General features: G+C 41.2%; 2 long non-coding RNA genes across 2 annotated transcripts; one reads left to right on the plus strand and one right to left on the minus strand.

The window, feature by feature from the left end:
• Positions 1-375: 375 nt before the first annotated feature.
• On the minus strand, positions 376-4,750 carry LOC308664101. The gene is made up of 2 exons (XR_014025605.1): positions 4,691-4,750; positions 376-462 (listed from the first exon to the last, which is right to left on the minus strand). It is a non-coding gene; the product is annotated as an uncharacterized lncRNA (long non-coding RNA).
• Positions 4,751-7,365: 2,615 nt separating this feature from the next.
• LOC308663646 lies at positions 7,366-19,948 on the plus strand. The gene is made up of 4 exons (XR_014025459.1): positions 7,366-7,414; positions 10,429-10,536; positions 10,699-10,896; positions 19,481-19,948. It is a non-coding gene; the product is annotated as an uncharacterized lncRNA (long non-coding RNA).
• The last annotated feature ends 1,386 nt before the right edge of the window (positions 19,949-21,334 follow it).

Genomic DNA, 21,334 nt, shown 5'->3' on the forward strand with positions numbered 1-21,334 from the left:
AAATTGCACTTTTCACCACAATATGCTCTTTGGTGTAGCTTTTCCAGTACTAATATTCTTGAGATTAAAATTACGTGTGACCCCTTGTTTAGTGTTGCTTTGGTTGAAGCTACTGTTTTCTTGCTCCTAGGGCAACGCCTGCATTACTCTCTACCTGCTGTGGCTTCCCAATTTCTTTTTTTCCTCCCCACTGACTTCCAGATATTTCCCTCTTTTTCTGAATTGGTTGACTTTGACCTTTTCATGTAATGTATCTTTGAGTTCTGCATACTCTACTTTTTCCAACTTGAAATCTCTTCTTGATTTTCTCTCTAGTTTCTCACCTGCTAGGGAAGGAGAAGAATTGTGTCGTTTTCTGAAGGAAATGGAAAATAATTTGATTTCTGGCTTGATTTGCTTTCCTTTTTAATGTTGCTTGTTATTCTCAATTGTTTGGAATGCTCTTGTTGGCATCATCTTTGTCTGTAAGAGTCAAAGAAAAGTTTTATTATTTATAGAATGGTTGCAGAAGATGTGGAAAAAATATACAAATAAAAAGCAAACATGCCACAATTCTAAAACAGCCTCTTACATTCATTATGATTCATTTGACACATTGAGGATAACCAAGATCCAAGTTCAAATATCCATTCAATTATGAAATAAACTTGTTGACTTGAGTCAATAACAAATTCTCAGCCCTTCAATTATTGGATAGAATCTCAGTAATTAAGATAAATGTTTTAAAAATATGATTTGTCTGTATTACACAATTACAAAATTTGTAATTGATACTCCATTTAAACAACGGCAGATGGAAATCTTTAAGTTTATGTTGCAAAGGAAAAAAACAAAGAATTAAATATAAATTATTGCAAGTCGCTAAGGAAAGAGAAGGTTTGGGTTTTACCAGATTAGAAATTGTACTTTGATGCTTTTTTTGTCTGGGAAAAAGAATGGTTGAGGTTAAGGGATTACTTGAACTAGAAGGCCATTAATTAAGATGTTGATGGCACAACTATTTTTGGTATATGATTAGGGAATGATATAAGAGCAATGAAGTTTGGAAATACAAAGAAGAGCTTTTTATAATTTATGGTGGACATATGACAAAAAAAGAAATATTCGATACAAATCTTAATACATAAGATAAGAAAATGAATATGAAGATAAAGCTAGAGACTTTTCTTTCAACCTTAATGGATAAGGAAAAAAATTGGGAGCTTTGATGTTATATATGTTGGAAGCAAGAATATTTTATGCACAAAAATGGAAGGATATTTTCATTCCCACAATGGACAAATGGCTGCAAAACCTGATGGAGTTAGCAGAGATACTAAATTTACTGCCTTGATTATAGAACATGATTAATTTTGTTTCTACATGGAAACTGCTTGTTCTTGAGATTAAAAAAAATGAAATTTTGATTTTGGGTTTTGTTGATTAGATATATTTGTTGTTATAGAAGTGGTTAGTTTATATAATCATATAAAGGTAAATAGTTGAGGTTTTATCTTACTACCTTATTCGACTGTACCAAAAGGAGTTGGTAGTCAATACTGTTTATTTTCCCCTTTATCCTACACTTTTCTCTCTTCTCCTTTTCTTCCCTTATTTTACCATTATTTTCATTTTTGACTTCTATATTTTATATTTTGATGAATTAATAAAATATTTTTGAAAAAAAAATCCTTAGCACTGCGAAGTGTTTTATTATGTATGGGAAATATATCTGGAAGTGCTGAAGATAAATTATACAATTGTAGATATATGCATAGAGAGTAATAACAAATATACACACAGGTATAGCATAGATGGTACCTTGCTCAATAGTAGTAACTGTGAGAGTCCTAGTGAACAGTCACTTAAATATGAGCCACCAGTGTGCTGCAGCTGCCAAAAAAGCCAACTCAATGCTAGGCTGCATTAACAGAGGGATAGAATCAAGATACATAACACTTTACAATGCCTTAGTAAGGTCACATTTGGAATACTGCATCCAGTTTTGGTCACCACAATGTAAAAAAGATGTTGAGACTCTAGAAAGAGTACAGAGAAGAGCAACAAAGATGATTAGGGGACTGGAGGCTAAAACATATAAGAAACGGCTGCTTTAATTGGGTATGTCTAGTTTAATGAAGAGAAGGATGAGGTGTGACATGATAGCAGTATTCCAATATCTCAGGGGTTGCCACAAAGAGGGAGTCAAGCTATTCTCCAAAGCACCTGAAGGCAAGACAAGAAGCAATGGATGGAAACTAACCAAAGAGAGAAGCAACATAAAACTAAGGAGAAATTTCCTGACAGTTAGAACAATTAACCAGTGGAACAACCTGCCTCCAGAAAGTGTGAATGCTCCAACACTGGAAGCTTTTAAGAAGAGACTAGACAGCCATTTGTCTGAAAGGGTATAGGGCAGGGGTAGGCAACCTTGGCTCTTTTATGACTCTGGGAGTTGGAAGACTATGAGTCATAAAAGAGCCAATATTGCCTACCCCTGGTATAGAATTTCCTGCCTGAGCAGGGGTTGGAATAGATGACCTCCAAGGTCCCTTCCAACTTCTTCTTCTTCTTCTTCCTCTTCTTCCTGTTGTTGTTGTTGTTGTTGTTGTTGTTATTATTATTATTATTATTATTACTATTAAATATCAATGCCTGAGAAGATCCTGGAAAAGATAATCAAGCAAAAGATCTGCAAGCAAACCTATAACCAGAAGGCAACATGAGTTTGTCAAAAAAGATCATGCCAAACATATCTTATTTCTTCTTTGATACAATGATTAAATGAGTGGACCAGCAAAATATTGTGGACAAGGTATACTGGGATTTCAGTAAGGCATTTGTAAAGTAGACCACAATCTACTTCTTCATAAAAAAATGTGAATAGATAGCATCACCATCAAATGTTTAGTGACTGGCTGACAAACCACACTCAGTGTGTGGTCCTTAATGGAACTAAGTCTGTATGGAGGGGAGTAAGCAGTGGGATACCCCAAGGCTCTATGTTAGGCTTACTACTCTTCAATATCTTCATAACAATTTAGATGACAGAATAGAAGGGGAACTCATCAAATTTGAAGATGACATTAAGCTGGCAGGAATAGCCAACACCCCAGAAGACAAGCTCAAGATACAGAAGAATCTCAATATATTTGAACACTGGGCCCTCTCTAAAAAAATGAAGTTGAATGCCAATAAAAACCAAATGTCAAGGTACAGAATATGTGGAATCTGACTCAGTAGCAGTAACTGAGAGACGGATCTTGAAGTCCTAATGGACAATCACTTAAATATGAGCCAAGAGTGTGATGCAGTGGCCAAAAAAGCCAATGCAATCCTGGGCTGCCTAAATAGAGGGACAGAATTAAGATCACATGAAGTACCAATTTATAATGCCTTGGTAAGACCACAATTGGAATACTGCATCCAGTTTTGACCAGCACAATATAAAAAAGGTGTTCAGACTCTATAAAGCGTACAAAGAAGAGCAGCAAGGATGATTAGGGGCTGGACGCTACAACATATACAGTAAAGAAGGGTTGGAGGAATTGGATATGTCTACTTTAATGAAAAGAAGGACTAGGGATGACATGAAAGCAGTGTTCCAATACTTGAGGGGTCAAGAAGAAGGGGTCAACTTATTTTCCAAAGGACCAGAAAGCAAGACAAGAAGAAATGGATGGAAATTAATCAAGGAGAGAAGCAACCTGGAATTAAGAAGAAACGTCCGAATAGTGAGGACAATTAACCAGTGGAACGGCTTGCCTTCAGAAATTGTGGATGCTCCATCTCTCCCGGCTTTTAAGAAGAGACTGGACAATCATTTGTCTGAAATAATATAGGGTCCCCTGCTTGAGAAGGGGGCTGTTGGACTAGAAGACCTCCAAGGTTCCTTCCAGCACTGTTACTCTTGTAGGAAGAAAAGTCTCCATCATAGTTCCTCCAAGCAGGGAATAAACATGGCAACTGCTTTGGGATGAAGGTTGCAGTTTATTGCAGAGGAAAGGCAGACAGAAAGATGGATCCAACAGGAAAAGAAGGACTGAGCACACGTGGGTAGTGGGTTTTTATACCCCCTGGATTCTATTGTCTGGAGTTATTTCCTGTTTCAAGCTTTGTATTTCCTTTGTCACGTATTCTGTCCTGAGCCTAGGTGTGCCACTCTAGGATTGTTGCTGGTTGTCTGTCCCAGCCCACCTCCCTGGGGCAGGGGTATGTAGATTTTAGAAGTCTGAAGTCTTCTTAGCTTCAACCTTCCTGAATGGTTTACATCTGCATTTCTATAGAGTTGGTTTCCGCTTGGGGGAGGGAGACTTGGGGCTATTAAGAAAAACTGGGCATGCTTTTCTGCCTTTTTAAGATCCTTTTAGGAAATATATTTTCCTACCCTTTTAATATTTCCTTCTCTGGGGAGCTGACTTCCCACACTCTGTTACAAACCTCCAGTGATGGAGCACCCACAACCTCTGGAGGGAAAACATTCCCAAAGAATCAACCTTCACTTGAAGAAGCCTTTTTAAATCTTCCCACCAGCAGAAAAATTGCACCACCAGTTTAACAGTGTGCGGCACCAGCGGACTGGGAAAAGAAGGAACATGCAGCGGCAGCAGCTGACCTGCTTCAGCCTAGTTGCTTCTCTGCTTGGACACCGTGGAGGAAACCAAACAGCCCGCTGGCTCCCGGCTTCTCCTCCGACCTGCCCTCCACTCACCCCCCAGCTGCTGCTTCCATCCTTGAAATTGCACAAAAGCCTCTCTGCATACCTTCCTCCTCTCATGAGTGATCCCCAAGAGGAAGTTCCTCTGCCCTTCCCATCTCCTCCCATTCTTTCTAGCAATAAAGTACTCCATGGTTTTAACTCCCTAAAAGCTTAACCACAGAAACCTGTGGTTTCTAGGCACAAATGTTGCCTATGTGACGGCCATCTCCAGACAGGAGGCTTCTCATCCAAGAAAATTCTACAGCTTCTTCAAAACTCAAGAAGCTTCTTAGATGAGAAGTGAAACTTCTTCAAGGAAAAAAATTAAGAAAATCCAGCTGCCTTTTGAAAAACACCTTGGACAACCACGATCTGGATGATTGAGAATCTGCATAGATAATTCAAACTGTCCTAAGGACAGGGCTTTTTTTCTCATAGAACACTCAGAACGGAGTTCCGGCACCTTTTTTGGATGGAACCTTGTAGGGTAGGCAAGGCAGGTTGTATGACATGTGTGAGTTCCGGCACCTTTTTCTTTTACAAAAAAAACACTGCCTAAGAATATCTGAGGAATCAGGAGAGGTCAAGGACAAAAAAGGAGGATTGGAAGGCCAAGGAAACTTTCAAATTCTGATGAGGAGTTCCTTTGAGAGATTGAAGGAAATCCATCAAGGACCTGGCTCAGCATCCACCTACTTCATCAGGAGGCCACTTGACCTTTCTACAGTCTGAATCAGGAATGGCCTTTGTGGATGGGTAGCAGCCAAGAGACCACACTTGCAGAAGGGGAACTGGGTGAAAAGGTTAAGATATGCTGAAGCTCACAAAAATTGGAGTGAGGATCAGTGGAAAAGAGTGTTATCCAATGATGAATCGAACTTTGAAATTTTTGGATCCAATGGTCGACAATACACGAGAAGAGCTGGAGAGAGATGGACAAATGAGTGTCTGCAGTCTTCAGAGATGTTAGAAATACGTTTAAAACACTAACAAAATTGGATTGGTAAGAAAAGAGTTTATTCTGCAGAAAATAGAAAAAGCAGTTTGCAAAATGCGGTGAATCTCAGAGATACTTCAACAGGAAGCATCTAAAAACAGAGACCACACTCAAATGTTCAGATCCATAGCATTATATACATCCCTATCCTGACGCCTTCCCATTCCCCTCTGTTTCAGTCCATTTGAAAGACTTCAAAGGTTACATTCTTGTCCTGATCGCCTAATCAGAGTACATTAAAAAAAACCTTTTGATTTACATTTGTTTTGCTAAGTACTTCCTAAGAATTAACATCAGTATCTATCTCTCAGCGGATACAATGGTGAGAAAAGGTTATACAGATCAAAGAACAATAAACAATAGTAGAAAGGTTATACATATCAAAGAGCAATAAACAATAGTTTGCATAGGAGGCAATACATTCTTCCCCTTTCTCCTCCAGGAAACATAGGAAAGGAATGGTTTTAAAGAACTATTTTATTTTTAAACTAATGTATTTTTATCAGAGAGACATAATGGAGTGTCTGTCCTGGTTTGGGGCTGCATTTCTGCCCGTGGTGTTGGCAATATTGATGGGATCATGAATGCTGAAAAGTACAGAGAGGTTTTAATTTATCATACCATTCCTTCTGGAAAGTGCCTGACTGGGAATGGGAAGGGAATTAAAGTCATGTTTTGCAACTGTAGAGTTCCAAAATGACCAGCAAGCTGTCAACAGAAATCCTGAGGGCAGGGTGGTTCTCCTAAAAATTGTCTTTGTGAGACTACAAACAATAACTAGTAGGGAACTTCAGTGCCTACTAGTTGCCAACAAGTAACAGCTTGAAACCTCCCTCAGCACCAGTTAAATAAGTTGCTGCCAATCAGATCCCTCTCCATTCGAAATCAATTACTGCAAATGCTGATAGCAGTTTGGAAAGATGGGTTGCATGAAATTCCCTGAGTTAGGCTGGCATTGTGATTAAAGCTTTTTTGTGGCATCCGATGGCTCCTGTGATTCATTTTATTTTATCCTTGGAGAACATGTTAAGGGGGAATCAAGTTGTGATTTTGGCTACAGCTTTATTTTAGAGATGAAGACCCTTAAAAGAGACGGAAGGCAGGAAACGGATCCTACTCAGAACAAGGGCTTCTCCATATATTTGGGGGGGACGGAAACCGTAAGAGTGAAACGTGACTAGCCCTTTTGCACGTTAAGAGTCAGTTGTGCATTTTAATGCAATTTGTTATTCAGAAAAGATGGAACCCACGCCCTTGTTGACAATACTGCATAAGGTTTTAGCTACTGTATTCAGCAAATCGCAGCGTCTAATGCCGGGCTGAAGGATGGTGGGTAGTCCAACGGCATCTGCTGGACTTTCTCGCCCATCTTCCATAGCGATGAATTCCTAATTTGCATTTAGAGGTGCCGATTAGCACAGGTAACTGTCTTTTTTTAAACACCGATCCTTGTTTTTGATCCTCTGACTTTCCCCTGGGGGTGACGGTCTTTTGCGGGGGGCCCAGGCTGGAGGAGTTTGGCTTTGCTCGGCGGCGCCCCAGTCGCCCGCTCCCCGCAGCAGCTTCCGCGAAGGGGTTAAACGCAGAGAGCTTTTCTCTGGCGCCTAGAGAGGACGCAGGAAAGGAGGGGAAAGGGGTCTGGGAGTCAGTTTTCGGCCCCTCCCGCGCCCCCCTTCCTGGTTTCCAGACGTCTCTTACGGCAGAGCTGCGGAGGTTCCCCTCGCGGGGAGGGGCGCCAGGTGGGCGAGGAGGCTCCGAGAGGGGGAGGGCAATCAGGAGTGGGGAATCCCCGGGGGGGAAGGGGAGGGGGGATTCCTCGGGGGAGGGAGGGAGGGAGGGAGAGCCAGGTGGGTTTTCCCCCAGTTGCGCCCCCTCCCCTTCCGAGTCTCCGCCTTTCCTCGCGGGTTTTTCTGCTCCGTGGGAAGCGCTGCGCCTTCGCTTCTCCTCCTCCTGGGTTGCGGCTTCCGCGAACGGCTCTCCGATCCCCTCCAGGTCCTTCCCCCGAGCCCCCCTCCTGCCCCGCAGCCCCACCTCTTGGCGCAGCCCGGCGGCTCCTGGTGTTTCCCGGAAGGTTGGGCATCCCCGTTCCCACGTTCCCCTGTCGCTGCTGGGGAGGATCAGCCTGCCAGTGGCTGGAGGGAAGAGGAGGAGGAAGAGGACGGGGGGAGCTCTGGGCTGGGAGGGAGCGTGGCTGAAGGGAGCTCCCCTCCGAGGGCGGGAACCGTGCTAGGAGGTATCTGAAAGGTGGGTGACGGGAGAGCCGAGAGGCGTCCAGGTGGGCTTGGCCAATGGGCTGCCCTGTCCAGGTGGGCTTCCTTTGAGATGGAGCCCCTGAATCTGCCTCTCTTACGTGCCCAGATTCCCTCTCTGGTGACTGCTGCGTCCCTGTTTCTCTCTGCCCGTGTAAAGGAACAGCCCTGTCTGCGGAGGTTTTCAATTTTAATTGCAGCCCTTTAAATGGGCTGTATAATCTACACTGAAAAAGAAGTTCTGCCCTGTTTTTTTTTACAAACAGCTTTCCAAAGAGATCCAGGGAGTTCTGTGATATACAGTGCATTCAGAATGTATTCAGACCCCCTTCGGTTTTTGTTAATCTTGTTATACTGCAGCCTGATTCTACAAATTTTGAAATTATTTTTTTTCTCATTAATCTACACTCAGTACTTCATAATGACAAAGTGAAAACATATGTTTAGAATACGTTTGGCAACAATTTAAGCCTTGAGTATTTGGAGTACCACACAACAAGCTTTGCACATCCGGATTGGGGGATTTTCTGCCATTCTTACTAAGGCCCTATTATCCCGGTTGCTCAGTTTGACAGGCCAATCAGCTCTTGGAAGAGTCCTGGTTGTGCCAAACTTCTTCCATTTGAGAATTATGGAGAATTATGGAGGCCATTGTACTCTTAGGAATCTTCAGTGCAGAAGAAATTTTATTGTAGCCTTCCCCAGATCTCTGTCTTACAGTAATCCTGTCTCTGAGCTGTGCGGGCTGTCCCTTTGACCTCATGGCTTTTGCTCTCCTACATCTACAGTATGCATTATCAACTGTTAGATCTTCTATAGCAGGTATGTCAAGCTTGTGATGTCGCGCGACGTATCACGACTTTTTCCCCATTGCCGGCAATGGGGAGGGCGTGGTTTCGTTGTGATGCATCCGGCCCACAGGCCGGCAGTTTGACATGCCTGTTCTATAGAGAGGTGTATAACTTTCCAAATCATGTCCAGTCAATTTAATTTACCACAGGTCGACTCCAATCAAGGTGTAGAAACCTGTCAGCAACAATCAAGAGAAATGGGAGACATCACAGCTAAATTTCAAGCGTTGTTCTGTTTTCGCTTTGTGATTATGGGGTATTGAGTGGAGATTAATGAGAAAAAAATGAATTTCAACAGGTGTAGAATCAGGCTGCAGCACAACAAAACTGACAAAAGTGAAGGAGGTCTGAATACTTTCTGAATGCACTGTATGTAGAAAGGTGAAAGAATTTCACGTCAAGGGACAGGCCTGGGAGCTCTAATAACTGCCTGCAGAGCATTTTGTGCTGTGCACAAGAGGCAGGTTGATTGAGCTCCAAAGAAACTTGAGTTGTTGGAATAAAATGCCACATGGAGAGTTTTTGTTTAGATTCTATCAAGCCAGTCCTGCTTCCTCTAGTTCAGGGGTAGGCAACCTCGGCTCTTTTATGACTCATGGACTTCAACTTCAAGCTGGCTCAGGAATTCTGGGAGTTGAAGTCCATGAGTCATAAAAGAGCCAAGGTTGCCTACCCCTGCTCTAGTTACTCCATTACAATCTTCCCTTTCCAATTTTCAGTTTTTTCTCCAAATTTTATGTCTATTTAAGGCACAGAATTTCTCTAACTCTCTCCACCTTCGCTTTCATAGCTTTCCCTTTCTGCAAAGCCAACAAGCACGGCATTCCCTATAGGAGCCCCATCCATGTATGAATAGGTTCAAATGTGTTTAACCCAACACTTCTTTTTTTAAAAAATAGCTATTTTAGGACCTTTGGGATGTTCAGTTGTATACTATAGGCAGTCTTCGCTTACCATTTTTTCCCCTGAGCTTTCAAAGTTACAATGGCAGTGTAAAAGCAGATGTACGTGTGGTCCACAAATTTGTGGTCATCCTATAACTTGTTCAGTGACCACACGTCAGCAGTTCCTATGGTCATGAAGGTGCAGGAAAAGTGAGTTGCAGCAATTGCAATTCACATTTGGAATGGACGCAGCATCCCACACTCAATATCCCCATTTATGACCTTCCCAGCTGATTTCTCAAAGTCATGTGAAATTGCCTTTGACAACCCACACCAATTTGCATTACAAGTGCTGAGGAACAGATGTAAGTTGGCAGTGTCATGTGACATGCTTAATTATTGGGCTGCTTAGTGACACAGATGCCAGTCACAATTGCAGTCAGTAAGTGAGGACTACTTGAATTAGGATGTCACCGATTTGTTATGCAAATGGGTTGTGGGTTGTGGAAAATATTTTCTCCTTTTACTTGGAGCTGAGGACTTCCATGGGCAAAACTGGTGCTTGAAATCTTGCAGAGGCGTTAGGCATCATTTCATCAGTTAAAGCCCCCATATCTCTAAAATTAGCTCAGGAGGTTTGACGGTAACCATTTTGGGACATTTTTCAGGATGGAAACACATGGATGTTCCACATATATACATTTGTAGATGTGTATATTTATATTTATCTCGGTGTGCATATATTTACAAGTGTATAATCTATCCCCAGCACGTCCAGATATATTCCATGATAACTCTTTGCAGTGCTAAGAATTTGAATGACACAACTGAAAAAGAGAATTTCATGACTGAATGAATATCTGAACTTGGATTTGAGGTAGTCTTCCATGTGTCAAATCAAACATAATTAATGTAAGAGGTTATTCTAGCAATGTGCCATGTTTGCTTATTTATTGTAATATATACTTTTTTCTTCTTCTACATCTTCTGCAACCATTTTATAAATGATTAAAGTTACACTTTTATTTGAATCTTATAGACAAAGAGGATGGCAATAAGAGCACTCTGGACAACTGAGAATAACAAGCAACATTGGAAAGGAAAGGAAATCCAACCAGAAATCAAAATATTTTCCATTTCCTTCAGAAAGCCACACAATTCTTCTCCTTCCCCAGCGGGTGAGAGACAAAGGAGAGAAAATTAAGAGGACATTTTGGACTCACACCAGGGAGAAACTGTGAGTGTCCAGTTTGAGGGAAAAGTTTCATTAGAAATTCCCACCTCATGTCAAACCTGAAGACTCATACAAGGGAGAAACACTTTGAATGTCCTGATTGTGGGAAAAGATTCAGTCAACATTCCCACCTGGTGATACACCAGAAACTCACTATAGGTAGAAACCGTATCGTAGTCCTGATTTTGGGAAACGTTTCACTAACAATTCCATCCTGGTTGCACAGCAGAGGACTCAGACAGGAGAAAACCCGTATGAATGTCCAGAATGTGGGAAATGTTTCAGTAAGAATCCCTGCCTGGTGATACGCCAGAGGACTCATACAGGACATAAACTGTATGAATGTCCAGATTGTGGGAAAACTTTCAGGATGAATTCCAATGGGGTGGCACATCAGAACACACACACAGAAAAGAAACTGTATGATTGTCTAGAGTGTGGGAAAAAATTCAGTAAGAATTCTATCCTAGTGACACATCAAAGGACTCACACAGGAGAGAAACCATATGAGTGTCCTGAGTGTGGGAAAAGTTTCAGACGGAATTCCCACCTGGTGATACACCAGAGCACTCACACTGGGGAGAAACCCTTTAAATGTCTTGAGTGCGGGAAAAGTTTCAGTCACAATTTCAGCCTGGTGATACACCAAAGAATTCACACAGGAGAAAAACCCTTTGAATGTCCTAATTGTAGGAAACGTTTCCGTCACAGTTCCAGCCTGGTAATACATCAGAGAAGTCACACAGGCAAGAAACCATATGAGTGTCCAGATTGTGGGAAAAGTTTCAGTCAGAATTCCATCCTGGTGGTTCACGAGAAGATTCACAAGAGGGAGAAACTGTATGATATTCCTGATTTTGGGAAACATTTTAGTAAGAATTCAGGCCTTGTGACACACCAGAGGACTCGCACGAGAGAGAAAAAATATGAGTGTCCAGAGTGTGGGAAAAGTTTCACTAAGAATTCCAGCCTTATGGCACACCAGAGGACTCATTCCCGGGACAAACTGTATGAATGTCCTGAGTGTGGTAAAAGTTTAAGTCATTATTCCAGTCTGGTAACACACCAGTGGATTCACACAGGAGATAAACCATATGAATGTCCAGAATGTGGGAAATGTTTCCGTAAGAATTCCAGCCTGGTGATACACCAGAGGACTCACACTGGAGAGAAACCGTATGAGTGTCCAGATTGTGGGAAAAGTTTCAGTCAGAATTCCAGCCTCATGACACACAAAAGGACTCACACAGGAGAGAAACCATATGAATGTCCAAAGTGTGGCAAACGTTTCAGTATGAATTGCAACCTGGTGGTACATCAGAAGACTCACACAGGAGAAAAACCGTATGATTGTACAGAATGTGGGAAAAGATTCAGTAAGAATTCTAGCCTAGTGACACATCAGAGGACTCACACAGGAGAAAAACAATATGATTGTCCAGAATGTAGGAAAAGTTTCAGTAAGAATTCGAGCCTGGTGGCACACCAGAAGACTCATACTCTTGAGAAAACACATGAATGTTCTGTGTGTGGGAAAAATTTCACTCGTAATTCCACCCTGGTGATACACCAGAGGACTCACACAGGAGAGAAACCGTATCAGTGTCCAGATTGTGGGGAAAGTTTCAGTCAGAATTCCAGACTCATGACACACAAGAGGTCTCACAAAGGACAGAAACATATGACTGTTCAGAGTGTGGGAAAAGGTTCGGTAAAACTTCCCATCTTATGAGACACCAGAGGACACATACAGGAGAGAAACCTGACCACATGTAGTAGGGAGTGGGTTTTTATACCTTCTTGGGCTTTTGTTTGGAGTTGTTCCTATGTAATGAACTCTGACCTGAGTCTGAGTGTGCCTTTCTGGTATTCTGATAGTGGTGGGTTAATCCTATTATGTCCCAAAGGTCATATTCTGCTTCCTTGGGGCTGGGGTTGATGACTTGGATTTTTTTGGTGTGATGGATTGTTGATTTTAGGGATCTTTGTCTTTCTAATCCAAGCTTACTGGCTCCAATCTTTCTGACAAGATTATCACATTTGCATTTCTGGAGACCTGGTTTCTGTTTGAGACAGAGAGATTTGAGGGTGGGGTGGTAGTGGTTAGTTTCTGCCTCTAAAATCCTTTAGGGAAATATATTCTGCCTTTTTAATATTTCCCAAAATATTTCTTTCTCTGGATTCTTCCCACACCTTTTTTTCTTTTTCTTTTTGTTTTAAGATATGAGAAATGTAAAATTGTTGGGATGGCTTGTATGAGGGAAAAGACTTAAATACTTAGGTGTAATTAACTCTTAAGAAAATCTTAACAGGTAAAAATCTTTTTGAACATTGTGGGGAAAATAAATTTAAATAAGAACTTTAAAAACAGGATCTATGACAAGGTGATTAAGATGATTAATTAGAAAAGCTTCACATTGATGTAGTTGTTACTTGTAGAAATACTAAAAAATGTTTATATTCAATTGTTATCTATAAAATACTAAGAAATGTGCTAATTTAAGGTTGATAATTGCAATGTATGGCAGTGAAAGTTGGACCATAAAAAAGGCTGACCACCAAAGAATTGAAACCTTTGAACTCTGGTGCTGGAGTAGACTCCTGCGAGTCCCTTGGACTGCAAGGCAATCAAACCGGTCAGTCCTAGAGGAGATCAACCCTGACTGCTCTTTAGAAGGCCAGATCCTGAAGCTAAAACTCAAATACTTTGGCCACCTAATGAGAAGGAAGGACTCACTGGAGAAGAGCCTAATGCTGGGTAAGATTGAGGGCAATAGAAGAAGGGGACGACAGAGAATGAGGTGGCTGGATGGAGTCACTGAAGCAGTAGGTGTGAGCTTAAATGGACTCCAGAAGATGGTAGAGGACAGGAAGGCCTGGAGGAACATTGTCCATAGGGTCGCGATGGGTCGGACACGACTTTGCAGCTAACAACAACAACAAGGTTGATAAATGAGAATATTATTGGAAGAAGAGAAAATCAAGGAAAGCTACTATGTGGATTACAGAATTATAGAATAATTGCTGTTTGTAAATATAAACCCAGACAACATGCTGTTTACCAAATATTAAGGTTATGATTGTGTGTGTGTGTGTGTGTGTGTGTGTGTGTGGTGCTGCCATGTGATAAAATCAGACATAAAGTTTTGGGAGGTAGACAGGTTTTGCTCTCCACTGAGGGTCACCCTTAAGAAAGCTTATTGTTACGTTATTCTGTAAAAAAAACTTCATGAACTTTTAGGGTTCAGCATATAGCTGATGACAAGCTGAGTCGCATCACATTTTATTATTTCGCTTGGCTTATTTGCAAAGGTCGGTTGCTTAAAGCCGAAGACTTATTTGATAGCATGTAATCAGTGAAAGCATCTTGCAAACACCTTCGGTGGAGATGAGACAAGCTTGGGGCTTTTTTTCTGCTCCCTAGCGGGAGATGGTGGTCAAATAGGTTTTCTCAAAATAGGTTGTTAAGAAGAGACTGGACAACCACCTATCTGAAAAGCTATAGGGCCTCCTGCTTGAGCAGGGGGTTGGACTAGAGGACCTCCAAGGTCCCTTCCAGCTCTATTCTGATCGAATAGGGAAAATCTGTGTCTAGAAAGCAGACGCTGTAATTCAGCGGGCAGCCTCTGGTTGATTTTAAAGGAGTTAAAACCATAGAGTAGTGCATTTCTAGAAAGGATGAGAAGAGGAGAAGGGTAAAGGAACTTCCTTTTCCGGATCACTGATGGGAGGAATGTGGTGTGCAGAGCGGCTTTTGTGCTCTTCCAAGGATTGAAGCAGCAGCTGGGAGGTGAGTGGAGGGCAGGTCGGAGGAGAGGCCGGAGCGAGCGGGGCTGTTTGGTTTCCTCCACTGCGTGAAAGCGGAGAAGCAACTCGGCTGAAGCATGTCAGCTGTTGCTGCTGCAAATCCTTTCCTCCCATCCATAGGTGCTGCACGCTGTAAAACTAGAGGCTGCAATTTTCTGCTGGTGGGAAGATTTTAAAAGTCTCCTTCAAGCGAAAGTTGATTCTTTGGGAATGGCTTCCCTCCAGAGGTTGTGGGTGCTCCATCACTGGAGGCTTGTAACAGAGTTGGAAGGAACCTTAAAGGTCTTCTATTCCAACTCCTGATCAAGCAGGAGACCCTATACCATTTCAGACACATGGCTGTCCCGTCTCTTTAAAAGCCACCACTGATGGAGCACCCACAACTTCGGAAAGTAAACCGTTCCATTGGTTAATTGTTCTTTTAGTCTTGTGTTATTTGGACAAAATGCAAAGCATGCATGCTTAATTAGTCCCTTTATATTTATACACGTACTTGTCTAATTTTAAAGTTATCTTACTACAGTAAGTTATTTCCAACAAGGCTATTCAGGTTACTATGCCCAATAAAGCTATTCAAAGATCTGTTCCCAACCAGGCTACTCAAGTTGCTGTAAGTATTGCTGCCCAACTAGGCTACTCATTCACACAATACTCACGTATACTCTCAACACAGGTGATCAGGTTATATTAAGAATGGGCTGGAAAGCAGATTCAGGCATCAAGTGCTCCAACAAAGTTGTCTCAAAATTTGGGGGTCTGGTTCATCCCAGTCTTCTCTTTATACCCAACTTGTTTACTCAGAATCCATGTGTATGATAATCTTGCCCCAGCCATGTCAGGAATTTTACATCCTCATGCTTTGGTCCAAGAGTCCATAAAAAATGCAACTCATCCCACTCCTTATGGCCCCTAATGTTCTACCTGATATCACACACAATAGATCATTCATACATGCACTCAGAATCTTAAGGAAGTAGTACATACATTCCAGCAACATGAGTTTCCCCAATGTGAGCTCATGAAAAGGCTAACTATGGTTGCATTACATATTCATAATTTTTATTTGTTATATATTCATAATGTATAACATAAAATATGTAACAAAGATCCCTCTCGCAGTTACTGGCTATTGTGCCATGTTCCACCTATTCTGTACATTGACATTTGCTTTTTCTTGGCTAAGAGGAAAACCTAATTTTTTTCTCCATTGAATTTCAATTTTTTAGATAGGGTTCCAGAGTTCAAATATATCAAGATTCTACTGTATCTTGAGCTTGTCTTCTGGGTGTTGGCTATTTCTGCCATCTTAGTGTCATCTCCAAATTTGATAAGTTCCCGTTCTATTCCCTCATCTAAATTGTTTATGAAAATATTGAAGAATAGTGGGCCTAAGATAAAACCTTGGGGTTCCCCACTGCTTACAGCACTTCATATAGATGTAGTTCCATTAAGGACTGGCCTGGAAAAACCCAATGAAAAAAACAGACAGCAACACAAAGCAATACTTCTTACTTTTAGATTCAGAGGATAATAATAATAATAATAATAATAATAATAATAATAATAATAATAATAATAATAATAATAATAATAATAATAATAATAATAATAATAATAATAATAATACTGTTGGAAGTGACTTTGGAGGTCATCTAGCCCAATCCCCTGCTCAGGCAGGAAACCCTATATACCATTTCAGACAATATTATTTCAGCAATAATTTGGAACAGACAAACATTTCTTATGTTAAAAACCCATTGCAATGAGGTCCAGTGACATAGCAGTTCCAGTAAGAACAGCTATAAGCCAATGACAAATCAATCAGCCCCAGTCCCGATCTTTTATACCCTTTCCTGTCCTAAGACCAACAGATGGTCAGCAATCTTAAAAGTGTCTGCTGACTTTCTGCTGACCCTTTGTTGAACATAACTTTCCACATAACTCATGTATATTGGAACCCGCATCCATCCGCTACTTTCAGTTCCCTATTTCTTACAGTTCCAGTCCTTAGTTCTAAATATATTTGAAACAAGCAAGCTTAGCACAATCGTACTGAATAAAGTACTGTTGCAAACTGCAAAATTAAGCATAGCACAGACTTTGGTTCAATACTTTTTCCATGAGGCCTGATTTAGTTCACCTAGCCCTAAACCTTGCATAGAGGAATAATAGCCAATATTTTCGTTTTCCACAGTCCCCACTTCTTCTCCATAAGGACAACACAAATCATAAGCAAGAAGATGAGATTAGAGGGACTCTGGGGTGCAGGGTCTACAGTCGTTCCATAAGGGCATATAAGGAAAGTATTTTATTGGGAAACAAATGCAACCTCTGTAGGCTTAAGACTCATGATAAAAGAGTACAGAGCTTTATATAAATTGAGATAAATGCCAATAAACAACAACACAACTACAGTCCATAGAGCAGGCATTTTCAGTCTTAGGCTTATGTCGTGACTGCAGAAGACCTTTTTCTTTTTTAAGAATGCTGTTCAGGCTTTCTCTATGTCTTTACTTCAGTGGTCATGTCCCAGCTTTCATGTAAATTAGAACCGAGGTGCGTGATCTTTTCAACTTTTTCTAATAGTATTCCTTCCGAATTTTTTGGTGGTAAATTAACGGGTTGTTTGCTGACAACGATAATCTTGGGGACTGGAACTTTCTTGCAATGTGATCCATGTATCCAGAAGCCAGATCTTGACACGTTACAGCATTGTTGTTGGTCAACAAAATCTGGAATGGTCCCTTTCAACGAGGAGCCAAGCAATTCTTTAGCCAAAATACTTTTGTCAGAACTGGATCACCAATCTTCAAGGCGTAACAAAGATGTAGTGGTTCCTTGGAGAAAACCACTGCAACTTGGGAATGATAGTTTTTTTTAGACTCAGAAGCTACATGGATAAAGTGTACCAATGTGAAAGGAGACAGATTAATAAAAGAGTTCTATGATAAATATCTTCACAAGCCTTGAAGAAATACTTAACCTGCTATTTGTTTCCCCTACAGTAAGCTCTTTCTTTTTGAGAGGGGCCAACTGTCAACTCTACAAATGAGCATGGCTACAGCCAATTTCCTTCTCATTCTAGTTTGCCACATAGAATGGAGGGAGGAGGGTTGCCCAGGTGTTTCCTTAGTCAAAACAATCCTTTCTCCTGTGGGAACCAAGGTCATTGGCTGTTTCCGAAACTGCAGGCTGGGCATTGCGTAAAAAGCCTGCAGAAAAGATGTATTGGGGAACGTAGTTGCTTGCATAATTTTATGGATGGGATTTTTTAACTTTGTATTGGGGAATTGTTATGTGTGTATCCAGACTTGGTTTCACTTTTGATCGTGCCGATACTTTGTAAGTAATGAACGTGTTTGTTGAGGAATTTGCAAGCCTCTGAGTTCTGGTTTATTCATCTCTGTCTGTCAGAACCATGACATACAGTTTATTGGTGTGTGTATTTATATTTCTTTATGTATATATCTACAATTGTATAATCTATCCCCATCACTTCCAGGCATATTTAATAATAACAACAAAAACAATAACAACTTTATTGCAACTTTGAATGTACACCAATCGGCATACATCAAAATGATATTTCATTGCATTCAGCTCTCAAAGGGTCACCACCTCCGATATACACTCCTTGTACGTGGCCAGCTCAAGTTTCAGATCATCCATTTTAGAGAGCGAATGATGGCAAACAGGACAGATGGAATTGGAGCTCCATGTGGATTAGCTCTCAAATTAGCTTGTATTCCTGCACGACAACCTCGCCTCCATTCCTTTTTCTGATCCTGTCTCTTCCAGCTTTTTCTTAAAGAGGCCTTGCTTCTTTTTGCCCCTGGAACATGCTGCTGCTGCCACCAACTCCTCCAAAAGCCTCTCTCTCTTCCTCTGGGCCGGCCAACAGCCTCATCCAGTTCCTTCGCTCCATAAGCCCCAGGACCTCTCCTCCTCTGCCTCCTTTGGAAACAGCCCTGATCTGCAATAGAATCCGTTGCTGGGCCAGCAGTCAGATCTTGCTGCTGGCAGAACAATTTCAGTCAGCGCCAACAACTTTTAACGGTCTCACCAACAGCTCCGAAACAGCAAGAAACTTGCCATGCCAGCAAACGTCGTCAGTCATATGTTACCTTACTACGACTACATTGCTCAAACACATTAAAACCTTCCTCATCGTGTAGCCTATCTCCCTTAATATGCCTACCCAAACTTTTCACCTTGGAGAGCCAATGCAGCTGCAACCGATCCAGGCACCGCCATCTTAGAACTCTTTGAACCCTTTACAGTGCCAAGTTCCCGACTGTCTTCTCTTGCTTTCACTAGCTCTCAAAAAAGGTTCCTTTTGAAATGATGCCAATTTCAAGAGTTCTGCTTTCTTGAGAGATTCAGCTGAGGCAGGGCCTTACATCTTGCACGTGTCAAATGAATCATAATTAATGTAAGAGGTTATCCTAGCATTGTGGCATGCTTGCTTTTTTGTTGTACTGTATAGATTTTGCTTTCACGTCTTCTGTAATCATTTTATGCACAATTAAAGTTCAACTTTAAATTTAAACTGGGCTCAGTTGTGGTCATAAGTTGACCATAAGTTGATGGCTACCTGTATTTGAACTTGGATCTTCGTAGTCTTCCATGTCTCAAATGAATCATGATTAATGTAAGAGGTTATTCTAACATTGCGGCATGTTTGCTTTTTATTGTAATGTATAGTTTTTTTTTCTTTTTTCATATTTTCTACAACAATTTTATAAAAAATTAAAGTTACAGTTTTCTTTAAATCTTATAGGCAAAGCGGATGGCAATAAGAGCACTCTGGACAACTGAGAATAACAAGCAACATTGAAAGAAAATCGACCCAGAACTCAAAATATTTTCCATTTCCTTCAGAAAGCCACACCATTCTCCTTCTCCAGCAGCTGATAGGCAAAAGAGAGAAAACTCTTCAAGCCTAGAATAAGTAGAGCATATGGAACTCAAGGATACATTACTTGAAAAGTCAAGGGAGATTATTTTTTATGCAGTAACAGAAGGAAATATCTGGAAATCATTGGGTAGGAAAAAGTCACTTGGAGAGCCCCTTAAGGCAGACAGTGACGCAAGTTGTGCTTTGGGAGGAAAAAAAACCCTTTAATAAAAAACCACTAAAAAAGGATCACAGATTTTTTGACTTCTTCAAGGATATAAGTGGTGGAAAGCTCTATAGATGTGCTTATTGTGGGAAATATACAACTTGCTAATCACAGCTGGTTATGGATGAGAGGACCCATACAGGAGAGAAGCCATAAAAGTTCTCCCAATGTGGTAAATACTTTAGTGAGCATGGCAATGTCGTGATACATCAGAGGACTGACACCACTTATGAGTGTCCAGAATATGTGAAAGTTTCACTGAAAATTCCCACCTCATAACACAACAGAACTCACAACAGAACCCTTTGAATGTGTTGATTATGGGAAACGTTTCACTAGAAATTCCTACTTTGGGAGACATCAGAGGACTCACATTGGAGAGAAACCCTTCCAATGTCCCAATTGTGGGAAACATTTCATTAAAAAGTCCGACCTTGTGAGACACCAGAGGACTCAACAGGAGAGAAACTGTTTGAATGTCCTGATTGTGGGAATAGTTTCAGCAAGATTTCCTACCTGGTGATACATCAGAGAACTCACACAGGAGAGAATCTTTTTGAATGTCCTGATTGTGGTAAAGGTTTCAGTTAGAATTCCAGCCAGCTGAGACACTAGAGGACTCACATAGGAGCGAAACTGTTTGAATGTCCTGATTGCAAATAATGTTTCAGTCACAATTCCAGTCTGGTGATACACGAGAGGACTCATACAGGAGAGAGAAACCTTTTGAATATGTTGATTGTGGGGAAAGTTTCATTAGAAATTCCTACTTTGTGAGACACCAGAGGACTTACACAGGAGAAAAACCCTTTGAATGTCTTTATTGTGGTAAAGGTTTCAGTAACAATTCCAGCCTGGTGAGACATCAAAGGATTCACACAGGAGACAAACCTTTTGAATGTGTTGATTGCGGGAAATGTTTCTTTAGAAATTCCCACTTTGTGAGACACAAGAGGACTCACACAGGAGAGAAACCCTTTGAATGTTCTGATTGTGGGAAAAGTTTCATTAGTAATTCCCACCTCGTGAGACACAAGAGGACTCACACAGGAGAGAAACCCTTTGAATGTCCTGATTGTGGTAAAGGTTTCAGTAACAGTTCCAGCCTGGTGAGACACCAGAAGACACACACAGGAGAGAAACCCTTTGAATGTGTTGATTGCGGGAAATGTTTCTTTAGAAATTCCCACTTTGTGAGACACCAGAAGACTCACACAGGAGAGAAACCCTTTGAATGTCCTGATTGTGGTAAAGGTTTCAGTAACAATTCTGGCCTGGTAACACACCAGAAGCCTCACATAGGAGAGAATCCTTTTGAATGTCCTGAATGTGGTAAGGGTTTCAGTAACAATTCCAGCCTGGTGATACACCAGAGGACTCACACCGGAGAGAAACCCTTTGAATGTCCTGTTTGTGGTAGAAGTTTCAGTAACAATTCTGGCCTGGTGAGACACCAGAGGACTCACACAGGAGAGAAACCCTTTGAATGTCCTGATTGTGGTAGAAGTTTC

The sequence above is a fragment of the Vipera berus genome, assembly GCF_964194415.1.
Source record: "Vipera berus genome assembly, chromosome: 2".
Taxonomy (NCBI): Eukaryota; Metazoa; Chordata; class Lepidosauria; order Squamata; family Viperidae; genus Vipera; species Vipera berus.